We start from the raw sequence: 21346 nt of genomic DNA, 5'->3' as shown, positions 1-21346 counted from the left end.
TATTTTAACATGAATCTTATGTAAATTAGCCTATTACGAAGTCATGCCCGCTTAGTGAAAAACCCAAACAGATTTCTGCATATCCCAATACTCCTTAATTAGTGTGAAAATAATGCAATCCAGACATTAACCTTACTAGGTGGTTCTGTTCCCCAAGTTGCCACATAATCACATAAGCATACTTAGGTAACATTCTTCTAGGGCACTTCAATAATCACAGAAATATAGAGATGAAGGCACCTTAGAACTCATAATTGTTTCTATCTTCTCATTTATAGATGTGGAACCGCAAACTCAAAAGGCTGTGATGGGCCCAATGTCACAGACCAATTAGGGGCTTGAAATGAGTCTTTGAACTCCTACTTACACTGAAACCACACTTCCATTTTTCCCCAATAGAAACAGGCAATACTTTCTTGTGGCTACCCAATTAATCAGACATAACTCATGTTTAAATGACCAAAAATGTTAATAATAGATGCCATATAAATATATTAAAATGTGTTAAAGATATATACACATATTCTATTAAAACAGAATATAGGCATACCCCACGACACAGCGCCTTCACCCTGAAGTATACATATCCGTCAGAAAGCCATGCACGTGTGCACCAAGAGACATGTTCTGGGACCTTCCCAGCAGTATTATCCAAACCAAAACTACTCAAAAATCCATCAATAGCAGAATGAATAAATGCGAAATATTCACAAAATGGAAAATAAACATCAATGAAAATGAGCAAACTGCAACAGCATGCAGCAACAGGATGACAATCACAATGGTAAGAAAAATAATCCAGACTCAAAAGAGATTACCATATAATTTCAGTTCTTAAGTAATAGTTACTTATTTAGATAGGATATATTACCTATTGATGGATACAGATAATCATAAACATGTGGCTAGATATGTTCAGTGTGTGTGTAAAATACATATGTATGTATTCCCCCCAACCCCTCCTCTGGGTAAAGGAGGAAGGAAAAGACTTCTGTTCTTTTCTTCACATTTGCTCCTTGAAACACAAGCTTATGAATTCAAGAGACTGATCTCCCCACTGGCTAGTTTTTCAGTCCAAGCTTACCCAACTAAACAAGACATCAGACTGAAAATGGAATCACTTATGCTAAGCCTCATATCATAAAACAGACTAGATTCAACTACAGTTTCGGCTCCCCCCGAAATGGAACCTAAAACCAGAGAATCAGGAATCATATGATCAGCACTAGTTAGATAGTCTGCCTCACAGACCCCTGCCATCCCCTTTTAGGGAAATAACCTTGAATTAACCAACACACGTTTTTGCCTAGTATAACTTCCTGTTCCCACCCCCTTCTGCCTACAAAAAGTCTTTCCTTTTGTACAGCTCCTTGGAGCTCCTTGCTTTCTGCAAGACCAAATGCTGCCAGAATCTAATTGATTTTTGCTCAAATAAGATCTTAACATTCTTAGTATGTCTCAGGTTATCTTTTTACACCCCTAAAGCCGAACGTGAAACTGCCGAAGTCCATGAATTGAGGCTGATATCAGAAGGAAACCTGTTTCATTTTTTTCATCCTGCCATTGTGTATTTCATAATAGTATGTGTTTTTTTTTAATTCATCTTCCATTAAAAAGAATTCAACTACCAACTTCACATAATAAACTCAGGATTTCAATAAAAATTCAGTTTTCCAATAAGATACTTTCAAATTTTTCATATAAATATGTAAATCAATGTAGGTAAAACTAGGCCTAATTTAAGTTTGTAATTTATACATTCAGATATCAGCCCACTTGATTTTTCTTGGGTATGGACCCCTCTTCCTCAGGTATTCCCTAATTTTACACATGGAAGCAGAAAGAACAATGGAAAGTGGAAGCTCAATACCTTTATTAACCTGTTCAAGTTGGAGTAAGGCAATTTCAACTGGTAACGATTACAATGACAAAAGCACAAACTCAAGGCTAATCACTGAGTAGCAGCTCCACCCCATTCTGGTCATTTCAAATTTTAAGGTGATGCCCATTACCAGATACAGGTACACAATCAGTTTTTGTAAGAGACAAGCTAATAATGTACAGAGAAATCTCAGGAAATTATTTAAAATATTTCTTTTTCAAAAATACTACTTTAAACTTGTTATATTGAACAAAAAAAGATGTAAAGCACTAGTTAAAATGTTTTAAAAAGTAGTAAATACACAGATATCCCAGAGTACCATTTGAATTCTGCCCATGTGAACTTATTACCTATTTAAAACTTATTACCTATTACCATTTTATTACCTAAATAAAATGCCAGCAGATGAGTTAAATGTGTTGTTGTTGTTTGTTTGCCATTGTCTCTAAAACAAGACAGAAACACATGGAGTTCAATCACAATTTCTTTCCTTCAAAGTTTCATTAATGGATGATTATATTTAATCTTATCCAGAGATTTGAAATGTTGGCATGTTACATTATAACCACTCAGAAAAACCTAACCATTAGGTACAACCTTCAGGTCTGTTAGAGGTCATTAACCAAAACATCTGACCCTACAGATTACAATTAAAAAAAAAGTCATCAGATATCAAACTGTTTGAGGACAAGAGGCTAAATGGGAACTGAAGCCCCCCACCACCTCCCCCATCTGTTGTCAGAATCTGATATTAGAGATTGAGATTAGGGTGGGGAAAGAAACTTCCTCTTTTGAAACTCAAGAACTACCCCTTTCTTCCACTTACTGCTTATTTTGAGTGGCATGAGTTTATGCAAACATACAAGGCTTCAAATGAAAAGCTGCAGCCTAGACCTCAAAGTCTGTTAAGTGCATGTGTGTGTGTGAGGAGGTCAGGAATTTAGAGAGGCATTTATATTTTTGTTTGTTTGCTTGGGGGTGGTAGGGCATCACAGATAAAGCCAACAGATGATTAAGTTGTACTTCTCGAAAGAGCACCAAATAGTGGTAAGGTTCAGCAGCAAGGACTCACTTCCTTTCTAGAGAAATGTCAGTACTTCTAAAAAGAAGAAATGGTCAAAGATAAAATGAGATCTCCAGGGTGGTAATTTGTTGCTAATCTCTCAGGACCTAATAAACAACATGTCTAGATTAAAAAATAATAATAAGTTTAAAAATGACCAGAGTAATAAAGATAAAAATGTAGGAAAGAAAAATAACACTGAAAGAAAAGAACACATGATAAATAATAAAAAAGAAAAAAGTCCCTCCAACTGAGAAAATGAAGAAAAAAGGAAAAGCATCAAGAGGGAATTAACAGAATAAAAAACTAACAAAATAAAGGGTAGGAAACACAAGGAGTTTAATGTAGAAATTATAAAAGAGAACATCAATCATGGAAAAGCTACCTTTTGACAGCCTTTACATCTTTATTAACTACATATAAAGGCACAATTAGTATACATTTGTTAAATAAATGAGACAATAATTGTAAAGTTTTAGCACCTCCTATATACAGACTACTCCCAGCCACAATTACAGTATTTGATATAGAAACAGCAATATTTATTTGATAATAGAAACAGCATTTTTGTTGTTATCTCTGGGTGGTTTTTATTTTATTGTTTTGTTTATACTCATATATTTCCAAATTTTCTACAATGAATATATATTCACCCTATAATCCAGACAAGAATAAAATAGATTTTTAAAGATTCAGTTTTGAGGTCCTGAGGTGAATACAGCATAAAACAATGTTGTCCTAGCAACTAGTATTTTAGAACATACCTTGAACTAGTGTCTTCACCAATCACCAGCGCCACCCCACCCCCGCCACACACACACACACACACACACACACACACACACACACACACTTTGGAATTGGGTATGTACAGTCTTAAAGGTTTGTTATGACTGGTAAACCTACTCCAAGGAAAACCCCAACCAAGACTCCAAATTAAGCATCCATATAGTCATATTTTTGAGGGGGAAAAATGCTATATTGAAACGGTTAAAAATTGGAACATGTCATTTATTATACCTTTTTTTGCTACAAATCCACAAATTCAAAAAAATTTTACAAAGATGTCCCCAAAGAGCTTATTTCTGCAGAAAGCAGGAATAAAAACGGTTCTCCGTGATGAAAAGAACAAGATGTTAACAGCAAAGGGAATTCTCTTTAAATGTCCTATTTGTTTTCAAAGGATATCTACCTTATCATTTGAAGTCATTAATAGTCTATAAAGAATAAACACGTTGTAATTCATTAACAAATAGTTACTGAATAAATTACAAAGCAGCTAAAAATTCTTCTCGTCCCTGTATGAATGCACCTTTGCAATGTGAGACTGTCCCCTCCATCAAGAGGTGGAATCACTGGTTCCGCTCCTTTAATCAAGGCTTGGTGATGTGACCTGCTTAGGCCAATGAGCCTTTCGTAAATGTAACAGAAGCAGAGGCTTACAGCTCCTGTGCATTGGTGGGTTGCTGCTCCTGCTCCTGGGAACCATTATGCAATCATGTGAAATGTGCCTAGACTTTCCTCCTTGGGGGGTGAAAGACATGGAAAGAACTCCAATGTGAGGCCATTCTAGGCTGCTGAGCCACAGCTGAGCAGCCCAGACCACAGAAACCATCCAGCCAACCCGAAGACTAAGGAGAAATAACTATTTCTCTCTAAAGCCACTAGGTTCCCTATGCAGCAAAAGCAAACTGATACAGATACTAAGTGCTAAACACTGTAACAAAATCTGTAAAGCACCCAGCACAGTACCTGGCATTGATGATTACTTTATAAATGCTACCAGCTTATTCTTTATTCTAGGCCCTTCAGAGAATACGAAAAAGATAGGTAACCCTCACCTGTGACAGTGAGCATCAGGAAATCAGGAAGCTCTCAAAACAATAATGACTGAGCTCCACCTCCAGAGATCCTGATTCAGTAAATAGGGGACTGAGAATCTGCCTTTTCGACAAGTTTCCCAGGAGTTGCTGCTGCTGAGTGTGGGTATGGAGGTCATATATTTTGCAAAATACCACCTAAGAGTTTGCAGGGTGTACTTAAGTCGTTCAACAAATACTTCTTAAACACACCCCATGTTCATGAAGCTCCTAAGGTAAAGACTACAGAAAGACAAGTGTAATAAATAAAACAAGGTGCAGGTGCTATGGGGTCTGGAGATTTACCTAGAGAAAGGCTTATTTGTGTGTTTAGGAACGTCGTTAGATGTGGGCTGAAGTATAACAACACCCTTCCTCTGCCCTAAAAGTATCAAATACACATTTGTTTGTGAAATGTATGAGAATTATAGTTAGCCTATAAAATTTTTGCAATATTTCCTTTTTCTGACATTCTAAAATTTATATTTCTAAACCACCGCTCTAACTTCTACCTTTGCTATTAACATTGTTGAAGAAGTACACTTTGCAATATATATTATAATTATAACTCCAACCATATAGACCTGTGCAACCTTCCCCTAGAGGACAATTCATTTATAAACACAAGCATTAATAATTCCTGCAATAGAAATAATGACATGGGGTTAACCTGGACTAATACATTTCAGTTGGGTTCTTTTCTTTGCCTAATTTGCTTCCAGATAATTTGTGTGGATTCTAAAATACCTAAATATTGGTCTCTAATTCCTAGCTCCTAATTCCTCTTATATCATAACTGAGGAAATGATTAATCTTACTTAACTTTCACATTTCTAGTGTTAAAATAGGAAAAATAGTTATTTTCTGAGCTAAGCAGCCAAGGAACATAATTTTGTAGGTACTTCTGACATGCCAAAATCTACATTTCCATAAAATTATGTGATGTCCTGGTAAAAACATTTGCCTACAAGTCCTAAAATCAGATTTCTGGTTCTGTTCTGTGGATCTTAGACAAGTCACTTAACCTCTTTGGTTTGAGCCTCAGATTCCTCATCTGAAGGAAAGAAGTTGGGTGACCAGTGGTTCTCAACTTTGCTGTTGCATAGATTCACCTAGCTGTCTGTATGCCACCTGCACGGGCAATATCCCAGAACAGTTAGATCAAAACTACTGGGGATAGAACCCAGACATCAAGAGTTGCTTAAGCTCCCTGAGTGATTCCAATGTACAGCCAACAGTGAAAACCACTTATGAAGAGGATCGGGAGCCTTCTATCATTCAATGGTTCCCAAGGTGGGTCACACATCAGAACCACCAGAGGAGCCTGTGGAGCCCATCACTGCCAGGGTGCACTCCGGCCCAGGTCAGTCAGAGCCTCATAGGGTCTCAGGGCACTGCTGTTGCTTTTAAAGCTCCCCAGATGATCCTGATGGGTGACCATGACTGGGAATCACTACAAAGACTCACATGTTTAATTTCCAGAAAAATTAACTTTGGAATTCTTTAAATGGCAAGATCTTATCTGGTTATAGTAGGTTTTTTAACAAAAACCTGGAATTATATACAAATTTCTAGGAGCAAAAAATATACATAAAAGCACAAACTCTATCCAAAACTGTGAGCCAACTAATATTCCAAGGACACCTACTGATAATTATAGAATAAATCTCTGGAATGCTCTGACTTACTGGGAAATGACCGTCATAGTACATTGGCAGAGGTTAAAAAATATAAAGACATAATTTAGGTTTTAACAAACTACTGCACAAATCAAATTTAGTAAATAAACATAACATTAAATTGTGAAAGACAGACAAATGCATACTTTATTCAAAAAGGATTTGACCCATTTGGCTTATTCAACCACTTGAAGAGAGAGAGAAAGAGAGAGAAAATGCTACTTTGGCATGTAAAAAAAAAAAAAAAATCCTGAGTTTTAAAACACACTTCTTGAATGTCTAATGAGTTTTTAAAAAATTTAATCACTCACGACTTGAACAGGTTGAAAGCCACATTTTAGAGAGAATTTACCCTCTCTCTGGCACTGAAATACTGGTTTATTAAAAAAAATCTTTAAAGCACCAAGAAGAATAACGTAAAAAGCAGCAGCAGCAGCCATTATTAACACAAAAATGGTCTATAACGAATGGATCAAAAAGCTGTGGTACATATACACAATGGAGTACTATGCAGCTGTAAGAAAGAAAAATCTCTTATCCTTTGAGATGACATGGAGGGACCTGGAAACTATTATCCTAAGCGAAACAAGCCAAGCAGAGAAAGATAAATATCACATGATCTCACTTATTTGTGGACTATAATGAACATAACCGTCTGAGGAACAGGGTAGTCCCAGAAACGTGGAAGTGGGGTACAGACTGACAATCCCCTGAAGAGGGGTCGGGGAGGAGAGATGAACCACAGGACTTATATGCATGTATGTATGAACAATGGACATGGACAACAAAGGTGGGGACAGGGTGGGGAGGGAGAGGGAGGAGGTATCAGTGGGGTAAAAAGGAGAAACATCTGTATCAAAAATAAATTAATTTTAAAAAAAAAGGTCTATAACTTTAACAGTTTGCAAAGCCCAGGTACAGAAAACGAATATCATACACACTCACTGTAGTTAATACCATATTAATAAAAGTGGAAAAACATAACATTTTTTAATGAGAAAGTATATAATATTTTTAATATTTTAATGTATTATAGGCTATTTAAAATATGTTTAGCTATTTAAAAGATAATGGATTCAAAGGCTAAAACGAGTACACACTGCTAGTCAAATTATTCATTCAGCCTCTAAGTGAGCACTAAGTATTAGGGCAGGCCTGAACAACTGCATTCTCATTTAATAAAAACTTTGTTGTGCTTCACCACATCACTGAATTCATTTACATGAAACGGTCTCCTTCCTTCACTCCCTGTGGGGTAGCCAATAGCTAGGGGACTTCCCCAAACAGGCTGGGCATTGCCAGCTGCCCATCTTCAAGGGGCCTTTGCAATGTGTTGTTGTTGCTACTGTTGTGTTGGCATTGGCAAGATACAATTCTAAACTAACCAAATAGCTAACAACAAGTTTGTTACTCCTGACTGTAAGAATTAATAATAACAGAATTTCCTAAAAAACATGCTTCAAAAATGGTGACGACAAGCTCAGGACTACACTTCTGTCAGCAGGACACTTTGAACTGCAACCTAGGACAGAATCCTGAGAGATCCCAGGGATGGTTGGGGGGAAATAAGAAGGATGCCTGAGTTCTGAGAGGGAACAGAAACAGCATTCTTCAAATATATAAGAGAAAACATATACATTTCTATCAGAAGTAATAAAGCATATCCATTCACCAAAAATAAATAGGTAAATCAAATTAATTTTCAAGATTATGCAGTAAACAAGCCACTAATGTGACGTAAATGTAAACACCTCGAGGAAAAACACACACCCACATCAGCCCACAATGTGCTGGGCGCCAGATCCCCGCCCTTCCCTCATTATTTGGGACCTTCACACAGGATCTGCAGTGACCTATACAGGCAGTGCTGTTTCCAGCACCAGGGCCCCTCTCACTGCCAGTCCTCTCCAGCTGGAGCACTTCCCAGTTTGCTTCCCAGGCTCACTAATTCCTCCTTGGCTTTATGCAAAATTGTTCATGTGCTTACATACATCTTTCTGGGGAAAAGAATCCGTAGATCTCTACTAAATTCGTAAAGGTGTCTGTGAGGCAAAAGAGGCGAGGAACCAGTTCTCTCCTGCATTGCTAAAAGCTTAAGTGAAAGTTCTATGATGCATAGATGCCAAACACCAACCCCAGATCCCAGACACTAATGCTCCCTGCCAATGCAGGTCCCAAAAGCTTACAAGGGACTCACAGCAGGAATCAAAAGATTAATACAATGGTCAAATCCTAAAAGTTTGGCCATAAAAATCTTGTCCTATGTTTTGGGAGGAAAGGTCAGAAGAAGGGAAGAGGAAGATGTTTCGCTGGTTCCATCTAGATATGCCTTCAATCTATACTTGAGGAAACTATTACAGAAGCAGCTCAGACATGTTATAGGATCAGTGGACTCTACTATTAAATTAACTGCTTCCTAAAGCACTTAGAAGACAATGAAATTTTCATGTAATAAAGGAAAAAAATTAATGAAGTTAACAAGGGGATTAACATGAATGAAGAAGTTAATATTTTCTTGGAATTCATAAATATAGGTAGATATTTTAATGTATTATTCTGTTTCACCAATTTAACTACTTTAAGAATAAGACTACTGTTTGGCTTAGACAAGGAGGCAGGTAACATTTAAACCTGTATGTAGCCCTGGCCAGTTTGGCTCAGCGGTTAGTGTCGGCCTGTGGTCCAGAGAGACCCGGGTTCAGTTCCCGCTAAGGGCGCGTACCTCGGTTGCAGTTTGTCCCTGGCCCTGGATGGGTCGTGCGGGTAGCAACCACTCGATGTGTCCCTTTCACGTCGATGTTTCTCTCTTTCTCTCTCCTTCCCACTCTATCCAAACAAAAAATGGAAAAAATGTCCTCGGGTGAGGATTAAAAAAAACCTGTATGCAGTGTTGATGACAAATAAATTAGAGAAATCATCGAAGTCTTCACACCATCCAATGCTAACAAGCACTCCATTATAAATAGCTCTCACACATAATCACTTTATGACCAAATTTTGGTTACTGAAACATATTCACTGAGGTAGCAATTCCAGGTAATTTGCTAGTAGTGATTACTGTAATGTGTAATTTTTAGTGGTGGTAATTACCCAAGAGATTTGGAATACACAATTTGTAGAATAATTATGGAACCTCTCTTTATTTCTTTAGTCTCAGTATTAGAGGAGAGAGACTGAATTTATGAAGCCTGAGATTTATTTTTCAGGCCCCCCCGAGTTACCTTTGTATGGCAGTTTGTATATCTCCAATTCCCCACCATAACCGCTATGGGCTATTAAGTACTGCTCCTTTCAAAGTATCAAGGGTCCCTTAAAGACATTCAGTTTATTTTCATGAAATGAGCCACCTCCCCGGCATCCTCACAGCTCAGTGAAAGGAGCCTATCTCATGTCCATGCCCCCACTTTCTTCCAGGTGAAGGCCGGGTGGGCACAGAGGAGTTATGGCTCAACCTGGGCCCTCCTCAGCTGTGCCCCTAAATTCCTCCATGTGTTAATTTGAATTATTTGTTCTATTATTCCAATGGGCTGAGGGTGGGGTGGAGAGGGGCAGCAGTGCACTCTTAGTGAAAAATCAAATTTAAATAATCTAAAAGTTGATTACTGAAATGACAAAGTTATTAAATAATGGAATAAACTTAAATTTATTATGCCATACCCCTTAAATGGCTACATCTTTTCCCATGTTACTTTTTTTTTTTAATATTACACTTTCCCCTCAAAAATGTATTGCTGGCTTAAAAATATCTGATGCTTGGATCAGTTATGGGAAATATTAAGACCTTCCATTATAGGAGCGGTGTTTAAGGTAAGGGGGAGGAATTTTCTTCTGTTCACCGAAGAGCTGGTGCATTTTTCTCTTCAGCTACATACAACTTTATTCCATAAAATTACCAGTTCTCACATAGCACTCTGATTGCACCCTTAAACATCCTAACCCCAACATTTTAAATTTGTAGAAAATGTAGACAATTTAAAAAGAAAAAAAAAAGACTGCGCAAGCCGGCAGTGTCCTTCGCGGGACGTCCGGCCCAGCTGCTCTCGGCGCTCAAACGCGGTCAGCCTGCACCGAGACCTGCCGAAGACTGGCCGAATGCTCGCTGACCTCCAAGGCTTAGTATGAAGAAGAAGAAGATGAAGGACTCCTTATATTGCTTACCTGTTGAAAGGATAATACTTTACCCATTTTAGATTAAAGAAAACGTATTTAAGTTCATTTCATCTGCCTTTTTACTCTTAAATGTAGCTACTAGATCATTTACAATTCCTCATGCCTTCCATTATATTTCCAGTGGACATCACTGTCCTTCAAGCTCTTCCTCTCCCCCCTATATCTGTTGCTTTGTTTCTATTTTTTCTTTCATTCTGTCTCTTCTTTAAGGATCCTTGAATCCAGTTAGAGAGTCCCTGTAGAATTACTGTTCCTCTATCCTCACTCCATAGTGAGAGCGCATTCCACCTCTAATGCCTTTCTCTACCAATATTTTTAAAAAGATAACCAACGTTATAGTTATCAGCTCCTCTTCCTCACCACACAGTAATGTCCACATCCACCACAATAACTTCTTCAGGTCAGACCCTTCCTATCTCTAATCCCAAAGACAGCCAGGGGCATCTGCTGGTTTTCCTGCCTCCAGTCTATCCCTTCTGACACATTTCCATACTTTGTCAACAATTATCCTTCTAAAACACAGGTCTAAGCACTTCATTCATCTCCTGTCAGCGGTAGCCTTATTTCTATCAAGTCCACATTTCTAAACATAGCAGTCAATCTCTCTAGCCTGAACTGACAATTCCACCCACAGGTTTCATTACATCTCTCCTTAAAACACCTGACCCAACTTCTTGTACTTGTACGTGGAATTCTCTGGAATGCCAGCTACATTCAGAACCTCCTATTTTTGCTATTGCTTCGGATTACAAGACCTTCCCTTGCATGGGTGCATATCTGAACCCTCCTCATCGCTTAGGGAAAAACCATCTCCAGTCCCAGAAGCTGCAATTCATCCCTCTACTCTCTAAAGCCCATACCACATTGCCAGTATCAATAGGGCAGCATTTACATATTTTCTTCCCTTGAACTGTATTAATTTCTCTGTCTCCTCTGCTGTGATTCTCCTTTAAAAACAAGAAAATAAGGGATAAAGGGAGGGAGGGAGAAAAAAATGGGGGGGGGTATTTTTAAGGACAGGGAGCAGGTCATGTTAATCACTGTGCTCCCACAGAACCTATTCCCATGACATACACACAGCAGGGACTGAATAGGACACATGTTCGCTAAATGAAGAACAATGAATGAAATTCATTATGGTTTTAAAAACTGAGAAATTCAAAGAGATTTTTAATTCTTACTTTAATATGGCAATTACACAGAGAATGTGTTGAGTTAATGAATAAATGAATTAACTTGTATGTACCCTCAGCTAGATATCTTAGGCCTGGAAAGTTCTCAATTAACATAAATCTTTACCACACAAAGGAAATTTCAGGACAATAAACACAGTCCTCCAAGGAAAGCTGTCTATATTTTGCAATATTCACCAAACTTCACTTCAAAGCAAAGTTGAACTTGTATGGTGATCACCAGAGGGAAGGGGGGTGGGGAGGTAGAAGAGAGTAAAGAGAGGATAAATGGTGGTGGAAGGAGACTTGACGTGGGATGGTGAACACACAATGCAATATACAGATAATGCATTATAGAACTATACTCCTTAAGCCTATATAATCTAATTAACCAATGTCATCCCAATAAATTCAATAAAAAAGTTTTTAAAAAATGAACAGGGCAAGATGCAGGAAAACAGGCTGAAATAAATTAATTTTAAATTTTGCTGACTAAAATTTATTTTCAACAGGTCTTTATGGCACAAATAGTCCACTGAAATTTTAGAAGACTTGAATTGAAGGGCTTAAACCCCAGATTATTAATCTTAGAGTTATCTCTTTTGTGAGTGCAAATGCCTCCATTTTATAGATAGGAAATCAGGATGCTAGGAATACTCATGAAAAATCAATTAATGAATTAACAAATAAAACAAATTTTAAAATAACTTATTTTATTTATAGGGTCTAATAAACTGACTCATTAAAACTTCTCAAAAAAAAAAAGCAGAGATAGTAAGTCTGAGATCCCTATCTGTAATCAGCAAACAGATATTCTTTTTAAAGGTCACAAAGACATGATGAGCCTTAACCCCTCACACTAAGCTTTGCAAATAGCTTGCTGAAAAGCAATTCGAAGAAAATAGGTATGCCACAGGAAGCAGCATGGGTTACACCAGGTTATTTTCATTTTTAAGTTAAAAATTAATGGGTAGAAATGTCCAAAAATAAAATCTGAAAACTGTTAAAATGTAGATAAAAAATATAGAAATGTTTAGTAATTAAATCTTTATTTACCAGAAGTCAAGAAACAAATGAGGACAATTCTAGCTATGAATTTATGTAAAACATTCACTGTTGCTTACAAAAAAAATTTTTTTAAGGAACACATTTTTATTTACACACTTAATAGACTATATGATTTACTAAGCTACTGTTATTAAGCTAGCTGTTCAGATACAAATCAAGATTCTTTTAGGCTTACTCACTGTCTAACTATGGCACTGAGTTGGTTTTCATTAACAGAAATACCCAACCAAATATTTATGTCAATTAGTGATTAGAACAGTTCACCACACATATATCTAATACAATACAAGGGAAACTTTATCTATCTAATTATACAAGAAAAACTTTAACTTTTCTAAGTAAATTCCGATTGAAACATCTAAATAGCACTGAAATAAATTTTACCAGACAAAATTTTGCAGAAAGATTAATCACTTTCCTAAAGATTCTAGTTTTCATTATCAGCAATTAAATTATTGCACTAAATAGCCACATAATCTTGTAAAGAACCCTGAGAATACGGTGTGTCTCCCACAGCATTTTTAATAGCTTGATATATAGTTTTATTTATGAAATAACATAATTTTCAAAGAAACACAATTAAGATAAAACATTAAAACACAGCTTCATTTATATTTTTTTCACAAAGTGTAAGAATTTATAGCCAAAATTTAAAAATCTTATTTACTTTAAAGAAAAAATAATCAATTGCAAACCTTCTCAAGATTATGCTCAGATTATTCAGAATTACTGCTTTTAATGTCAAATTTAATATATCAGTATAGAGCTGGAAAGGACTTTAAAGATCAGGTGGTACAATTCTATGAATTTATAAAGTAGTAAGATCCAGAAAACTTGCCTGACGTCATACAACTAGTTGAAAACAGAACCAGGTCTAGAATTGTAATTTTAAGATACCTTAATCAGCCCTGGCCGGTTTGGCTCAGTGGCTGGAGCATCGGCCTGCAGTCCAGAGAGACCCGGGTTCGGTTCCCGCTAAGGGCATGTACCTCGGTTGCAGTTTGTCCCCGGCCCTGGTTGGTCGTGCGGGTGGCAGCCACTCGATGTGTCCCTTCACATCGATGTTTCTCTCTCTCTCTTCTTCTCTCTCCCTCCCGCTCTATCTGAACAAAAAAAATGGAAAAATGTCCTCGGGTGAGGATAAAAGAAAAAAAAAAAAAAAAAAGATACCTTAATCAGGACCCATTGCTTTATGTAATAAAATCAGAAATCAAGTCACCAAGAAGGAACTTTTGTTTACAGAACTTTTCCAAAAAGATATTGTTGATCCATTGTCTATTTGGCCACCTTGGCTATGTAGGCTTTAGTACTAACACCTTTCTTCTACTGAGCCTTCTAAAATCGACAGAAAAATAATTTTCCATATAAATATAAGAAGAAAAAATTTATCTCCCATCCTACAAAAATTATTCAATTTTTCATCTAAAATGGTGTTTTGTTAAAAACTTAAGAACCCTAAAAATAAACTTTATTTTAAACATCCTTAGCTTAATATTACAACTCTAAAAGATCAACCTAAATCATTAATTTTATTCTCTCTTCCTCAACCTTGTGTCATGCCCTATCCCGTCCCATGTCCCATACTCTTTAGTAATGTTTGTTTTCCTAAGGCACTGGAGGTGCACTTGTTGGAGTGTGTTTTAGTGGTAAGCTGTTCAAGTAATCATTCCTTCACCAGAGGTCCAATTCAGACACACTCTGCATTTTTATAATATAAACTTTACATCAGTTTCATGCTATATCACAGAATTTCTTATGTTGTACTGTACTTATCCAACTATTTAAGTTTCATGAAGGCAGGCTCATAATTTCTATTTCTTTTGTTTTCTCCTACATGCTTTGTACATATTAAATGTGTCACAACTATTCTTAGTTAACATAGATAACAGAATCTTGAACTTATTTCTCACTCTTTGAGCGACCAACAATAACATACATTCAGGTTAAAGTACTTTAAAGATGAAAATAACACCAGTTGATATTATTCACTGACAATATTTTCCAAAAGTTACTAGTTGTTTTTATTATATATTTGGTTGCTTTTGTTCCCTCTACAGAAATTAGGAATAATTAGTGCAAATACTCTCATGTCAAAATTTAAAAGATCATTTTAGGACAAATCTAAGACTAAATTATATCCAAACACTAGAAGCACAGAAAGTGAAATATGAAAAATTTCTTAAAACTAAGTAATGTAATTAGATATTTAATTGGAGCTTTTAATATTTAAGATCAGATGCCAGCTGTTTAAATGAAAACATAAAATAACCCACCATTTAAGTAGATTCATGCATTCATGCATTCATTCATGAAATTGAGTTTGGCTATCTTCCCTGCACACTTCTAGGCAATAGTGATATAGCAGTGAATGTACAGAAATATTCTTAGATAAACAAATGACACCCTGGCCAGTTTGGCTCAGCAGTTGGAGTGTCGGCCTATGGACCAGAGTCCTGGGTTCAGTTCCCGCTAGGGGAACATACCAAAACAAACAAACAAACAAACAAACAACAACAAAAAAAACAAATGAATGCACAGTCAATAAAAACAGACAAATACACACATGAAGCAAATTTTTAAAAATAATTTTTATTTCATTATACTCTATTTTGTTACAATAAGATCAGAAGTAGTTGTATTAGAAGTACATAAGCAACACATATTCCATCTATGAAGAGCTCAGGAAACAAATATACCCAACACTTGAGTTTAATCATAGAACATTACTAATATAGTCTAACTGAATGACATGAATGGAATATTATTACTTTAAGATTGTGTCAGCAATCATTTGGCTTCTATGTGGATGCCTAGAAGCTGATGGAGGTTAGCAGGAGGGCGGACGCAGCTCAGTATGATGCTTCCGTCACAAAGCCACTCACAAGCTTACCAACAGTGACTTCAAGGTTTTTCTTATTGTGAACCACACCCCATAATCTGTCAAGAATAACATGCAAAAGAATAATCTAAGGCAGAACTATGGAGCCAGTAAGAAGATCAGTGGAGCCCTGGCCTGTTTGGCTCAGCGGTGAGAGCGTCGGCCCGTGGACCAGAGAGACCTGGGTTGGGTTCCCACTATGGGCACGTACTTCGGTTGCAGTTTGTCCCCAGCCCTGGTTGGGGTCGTATGGGTGGCAAGCAGTCGATGTGTCTCTCTCACATCACTGTTTCTCTCTCTCTCCCTCCCACTCTATCTGCAGATAAATGCAAAAATGTCCTTGGGTGAGGATAAAAATAAAAGATCAGCCCTGGCCAGTTTGGCTCAGGGGTTAGAGCGTCGGCCTGCGGTCCAGAGAGAGCCGGGTTGGGTTCCCGCTAAGGGCATGTACTTCAGTTACAGTTTGTCCTTTTCACATCGATGTTTCTCTCTCTCTCTTCCTCTCTTTCCCTCCCACTCTATCTGAACAAAAGATGGAAAATGTCCTCAGGTGAGGATAAAAAAACAAGAAAAAAAAAAAAGATCAGTGGATGCTAGACGGTGAGAGGTAGGGGATGAACAGACCAAGAACAGAAGATTTTTAGGGCCGTGAAATACCCTGTATGATTATCATAATGATGCATACTTGTCATACCTTTGTCCAAACCCACAGAGTGTACAACATCAAGAAAGTACCACAGCGTAAACTATGGACTGTGGGTGATGATGATGTGTCAATTTAAGTTCACCCATTATAACAAAAGTGTGACTTTAGTGGGAGATATTGATAATGGGGGTGGCTACCTATGTGTGAGGGCAGGGCATATAGAGGAAATCTCTGTACCTTTGCCTCAATCTTGTCGTGAAACTAAAATGTCTCTAAAAATGTCAATAATAAAAAAATAATAACATGAACATCATCTTGTTTCTTTTATTTTTTTAATTTAATAAAAGGTCTGCTTTATGTTCATTCTTGTTTATGGTTATTCGAGTCATAAAATCAAGGACTGGAGATAGGAATGTGTACAAATCCCAGGCCAACTCAGCAACTGCCAAACACTGTTCTTTTTGTTTTTCTTTTTGAATGCTGGTTGGTTAACTACTTTCTCAAACACATGAGTGCTCAGATGGGGCAAAGGTCACACACACTGTTTAATGGTATGTAGCAAAACAACAAAGCAATAGTAAACTACACGTGTGGTTTTAATGTCCCACTATTATCCTTCTGAAATGAAGAGATTCAATATAAAATAAAGGTGCAATATTTAGAAATAGGGAAACAGGACTCCCTAGTAACTAAGTATAAGCTAGCATAGCAAAATAGCAAGTCTAAAATTCCTAAAGAATCCTGTTTGTAGACTTTAAAAGAAAAAACAAAACTTTAAAATTCTCCACTGACTTCAAGAGGAAGAAATATAAGCTAATACTTCACCAAGTACAAAGAGCATACAGCCAAAAACAGGCTTCAAGCCTTGCTAGGAGTTCCACAAATTAAGGGAAACTGGTTTTGCTATGGATCTCTGCCCATTCAAAATCAATGACTGCCTGGAAATAGTGCCAATCCAAAGACATTTTCTATTGCGAAATATTTTCCCCTCATTTTTATTCAATGAAATTAATGATATAGTTTACATTCTAATTATAATCACTACACCATTCTCTATTTTATTATTAAAATTTAAAGTCTTGCCCTGGCTGGTTTGGCTCAGCGGTTAGAGCGTTGGCCTGCGGTCCGGAGAGACCCGGGTTCTGTTCCCGCTAAGGGCATGTACCTCGGTTGCAGTTTGTCCCTGGCCCTGGTTGGGTCGTGTGGGTGGCAGCCACTCGATGTGTCCCTTTCACATCGATGTTTCTCTCTCACTTCCTCTCTCTCCCTCCAGCTCTATCTGAATAAAAGGTGGAAAAGTGTCCTCGAGTGAGGATAAAATAAAAATAATGAAAGAAAAAAATTTAAAGTCCTTGGCCCAAAATCTTTAAAATTTTTTCTTACAAAAAAATTAAAATACCCAGATTTCTTTTGTGAATCCAACTTAAAGTGGTTTAATATTATTTTAAATCCATAAAAATCACATTTTAAAAGACAACCTATATTCCATAGCTTATCCTAGTGTAATGAAATTATAAAAAAACTTAAAAGCTACTTTATAGGTATAGGGGAAAAATAGACAATCCTAATAAAACTTTATTTCTAAACCTCATAACTGTGTTGGTCATGTCAAAGGCTAGAACATGTAACTCCCCAATCAAAGGCACTGCATTATTTGAGAAAGTAGTCCACAATTACAAAACATTTTTTTCCTACAATCAGAAAATGGAAAAAGGCTTTTAAATAGAATTGCTCTCAAACAAGAGGAATGTAAACTCTTTATCAGATTCTAAACCAAAATTAAACTCATACATTAATTTCTTTATATTTCATATTAGGAACAAAGGCCTGCTAACTTCCAGGAAATACTAAGGTTGCCTAATGACCAATTTTAAACCTTAAAGTAATTCACAGGTTTAAGTTTAAAACACTGCTTAATGCATTAAGTATATATATTCTATAACATAAATAGTTCAGAAACCACATGTTTAAAATCCATTAGTTCTCCACTCTTATTACTATCATTTTATTATCAAAGCATTAACAGATATGTATGGATTAAAAGCATTTCTTTTTAATTCTAATCCAAGTGATTAAAGAAGAGTTTCAGGAAACCTTAATTAGGCCTTTCCTGAATATTAGAGTGCTCCTGCTGAGCAAAATCTTACGCAGGGATTTCATTCCAATACCTCACATAGATCCAAGGTGAAAAAACCTAAATGTTTTGAGTATGTAAGAACATAGCAGCTGACTAAGAGGAATAGTTAGTATCTTTCAATACAAGGAGTTTAATCAAATGCCAGCATTAATGCTAGTGAACACTACAGATACTTGTCGAATTCTGTAACAGACCTCATAGCTGGTGAACTGATAGCAACATGAAGTTAAAGAATCTGCCCTGGCTGGTTTGGCTCAGTGGTTAGAGCGTCAGGCTGTGGTCCCAAGAGACCTGAGTTTGGTCTCTCTAAGGGCACCTTGGTTGTGCTTTGTCCCTGGCCCTGGTTGGTCGTGCAGGTGGCAGCCACTCCATGTGTTCCTTTCACATCGATGTTTCTCTCTCTTACTCTTTCTTCCTCTCTCTCCCTCCCACTCTATCTGAACAAAAAATGGAAAAATGTCCTCAGGTGAGGGTAAAAAAAAAAATCTATTATGTTGTCTCATGGGCTGGTGGGTAACCTTGAGCAAGTCACTGAAGTAAGTGTATAAACTTGTATTTTCTCATTAAAAATGCCTTTCTCTCCCTCGCCCTCTCTCTGTGAATGAAGTCAATGTCAATTTTCTGCTACTAATATTGTACTACAGTTATGCCAGAGGCTAACATTGAGAGGAGACTGGGTGAAGGTTAAAAATAAAAAGTTGGGGGGAAAATGATCTGCCTAGATAGATTCCAATATTCCAGCCAGCTCTGAAATCTGTAGCCCTGTGAAAACCACTTCCTTTTTTTCCTACTTGGTTTCCCTCCCTTCTTCCATTCCCCCTTCTTAAACATATTTGTTAGTTGTTTTACTTAACCTCCAATGACTTAGGTCTACCAGTAAGTTCTGCATTACCACTGCTGCAAGTGGCACAGAGTACAAGAAGACAACAGGGAAAAGCAGAAACTGACAAAGATGATTAGCTGATTACAAATGTTAAAAGACTCGTGGAAATTTCAGCAGACAGCTTCATAACCTATTCACTCACATAACAAATGTTGGCTGAGCACCCAGTATGTCCCATGTCTACCTAAGTCACTGCGCAATACAATGGTGAGTAAAGACAGACTCAGACATAGCACAGTTACCTCGCAGAATGTACAGGTCAGTGTGACAAAGGCAAGAATCAACCTATCATGCAAAGGAAAGTAACACTGCAAATATGCCTTGGGTTATTCAAAAGAATTTCACCTGGCAAAATCTGGAACATCTTTCCTGAAGAAAGTGAGATCTGAGGAATAAGTGGGAGTTACTGATACTGAAAAGAAAATAGGGCAGCCACGGGCAAAAAAAAATATGGGCAGAAGTTCTGTGGTAAAAGGGAACAAGGCAATTCCAAGGGACTGGAAGAAAGGGTCGGTGGATGCAGCAAAGAAACCTGGGAAACCTGGTGTGAGATGAAGTTAGAGGGGTAAGCAGGGACAGACTCAGGAAGACCTTGTAGGTTATGTTTAAGATTTGAGATCTTTCAAAGATTTGAAACTCATATTCTTTGTTTTTCCTACTTCTATAAAAATTTTCTGTTGTATAAACACTAAACTTCTCCATGACTATTGTTTTAAACAAAATCAATATGTCAATTTCAGAATCCTAATTTCTTATTTCAATTTAGTCACTCTAGAGGGGCTACTTGAACTCTGGACAGAGTTACATGAACTCTCTGCTCCGGAGCATGTGTGACCTTTCCCTCCGGCCTCTTGTCCCCCAGGCCTTTCTCTCTCCTAAGCTCCTAGGGCCCTTCTTCTGCCTCTGCAACATTCTAAATAAACTTTCTCTTATAAATTGGAAAAAAACAAAACCTGACAGTCTATCCATTTCCTCATCTCTAAAATGTAAGTAAAACCATCAAGCCCACGATATCTATTGAGTGATTTAATGACAAAATGCATTTTAAAAGATAAAGCAAAGAATTATAGTATATGAATTCAAAAATGACATTGCAAATACTATTAAAACTAACCTACCAAAAAATATTTTTAGATGGGTAAAATACATCTAACTCAGCAAACACAGAAGGTCATTTTCTCTGGAAGGAAGAAGAGTGATAAAATGATTAAGAAAAGCTCTAAAATATTTCACTATATAAGAGCACATACTTTCTTTCTAAGTGACAATTACAAACAAAACAGGAAGAAGTCAAAGTAAGTAGATCAAACAAGATCTCCAACACAGGTATCTTGGTCTGTTAGCTTGTTTCACTGGAGAAAAATATTTTTAGACATTAGTAATGACAGATATGAGAAAAAAAGAAAACCCAGTTTGCAGACAACAGTTACTGATTATTCTATTATTACTAAATGTAAAGTGGTTGCTCCTTAATCACTTTACTATATTTATATTAGTTGTATGCAGACTTTTTTTGAGTAAAGTTATAAAAAGCCATTTCTCCTCCTAAATATTACCATTTTTTACAATGAAAATATGAGTCCAAATTACAATTACACATTTGTCTTTCAAGGTCTATTAAATTATGCCCCCAAGGGCTAAAATCAATATTGCATTTATAATTGATTACAGAATTATTATAGAATATATAATTTTTGTGGTGAAAGATTCACATTTGAGGCACAAGTAAGCAGTTATGCATACAGAACCAATATTAGGAGATAACTATAGGCTACACCAAAAAAAAAAAAAAAAAAATCAATTAGAAAACTCCAAGCTGGGTATCACACTTAATTCCTCTTAAATTGTGGCTGTTTTTCTTCCCTCCTGGGAAATCTATTTTTCTACTCCTTTTTATTTATGGCAGAAT

The 21346-nt window shown here is 36.8% G+C and overlaps 1 protein-coding gene across 3 annotated transcripts in view; it reads right to left on the bottom strand.

The window, feature by feature from the left end:
• Positions 1-21346, bottom strand: part of CBLB (Cbl proto-oncogene B) — a 206311-nt gene that overhangs the window by 130246 nt on the left and 54719 nt on the right. The gene's annotated exons all lie outside the window — the stretch shown is intronic.

The sequence above is a fragment of the Molossus molossus genome, unplaced genomic scaffold, assembly GCF_014108415.1.
Source record: "Molossus molossus isolate mMolMol1 unplaced genomic scaffold, mMolMol1.p scaffold_m16_p_5, whole genome shotgun sequence".
Taxonomy (NCBI): domain Eukaryota; kingdom Metazoa; phylum Chordata; class Mammalia; order Chiroptera; family Molossidae; genus Molossus; species Molossus molossus.
This window is presented reverse-complemented; position numbering and strand designations above follow the sequence as displayed.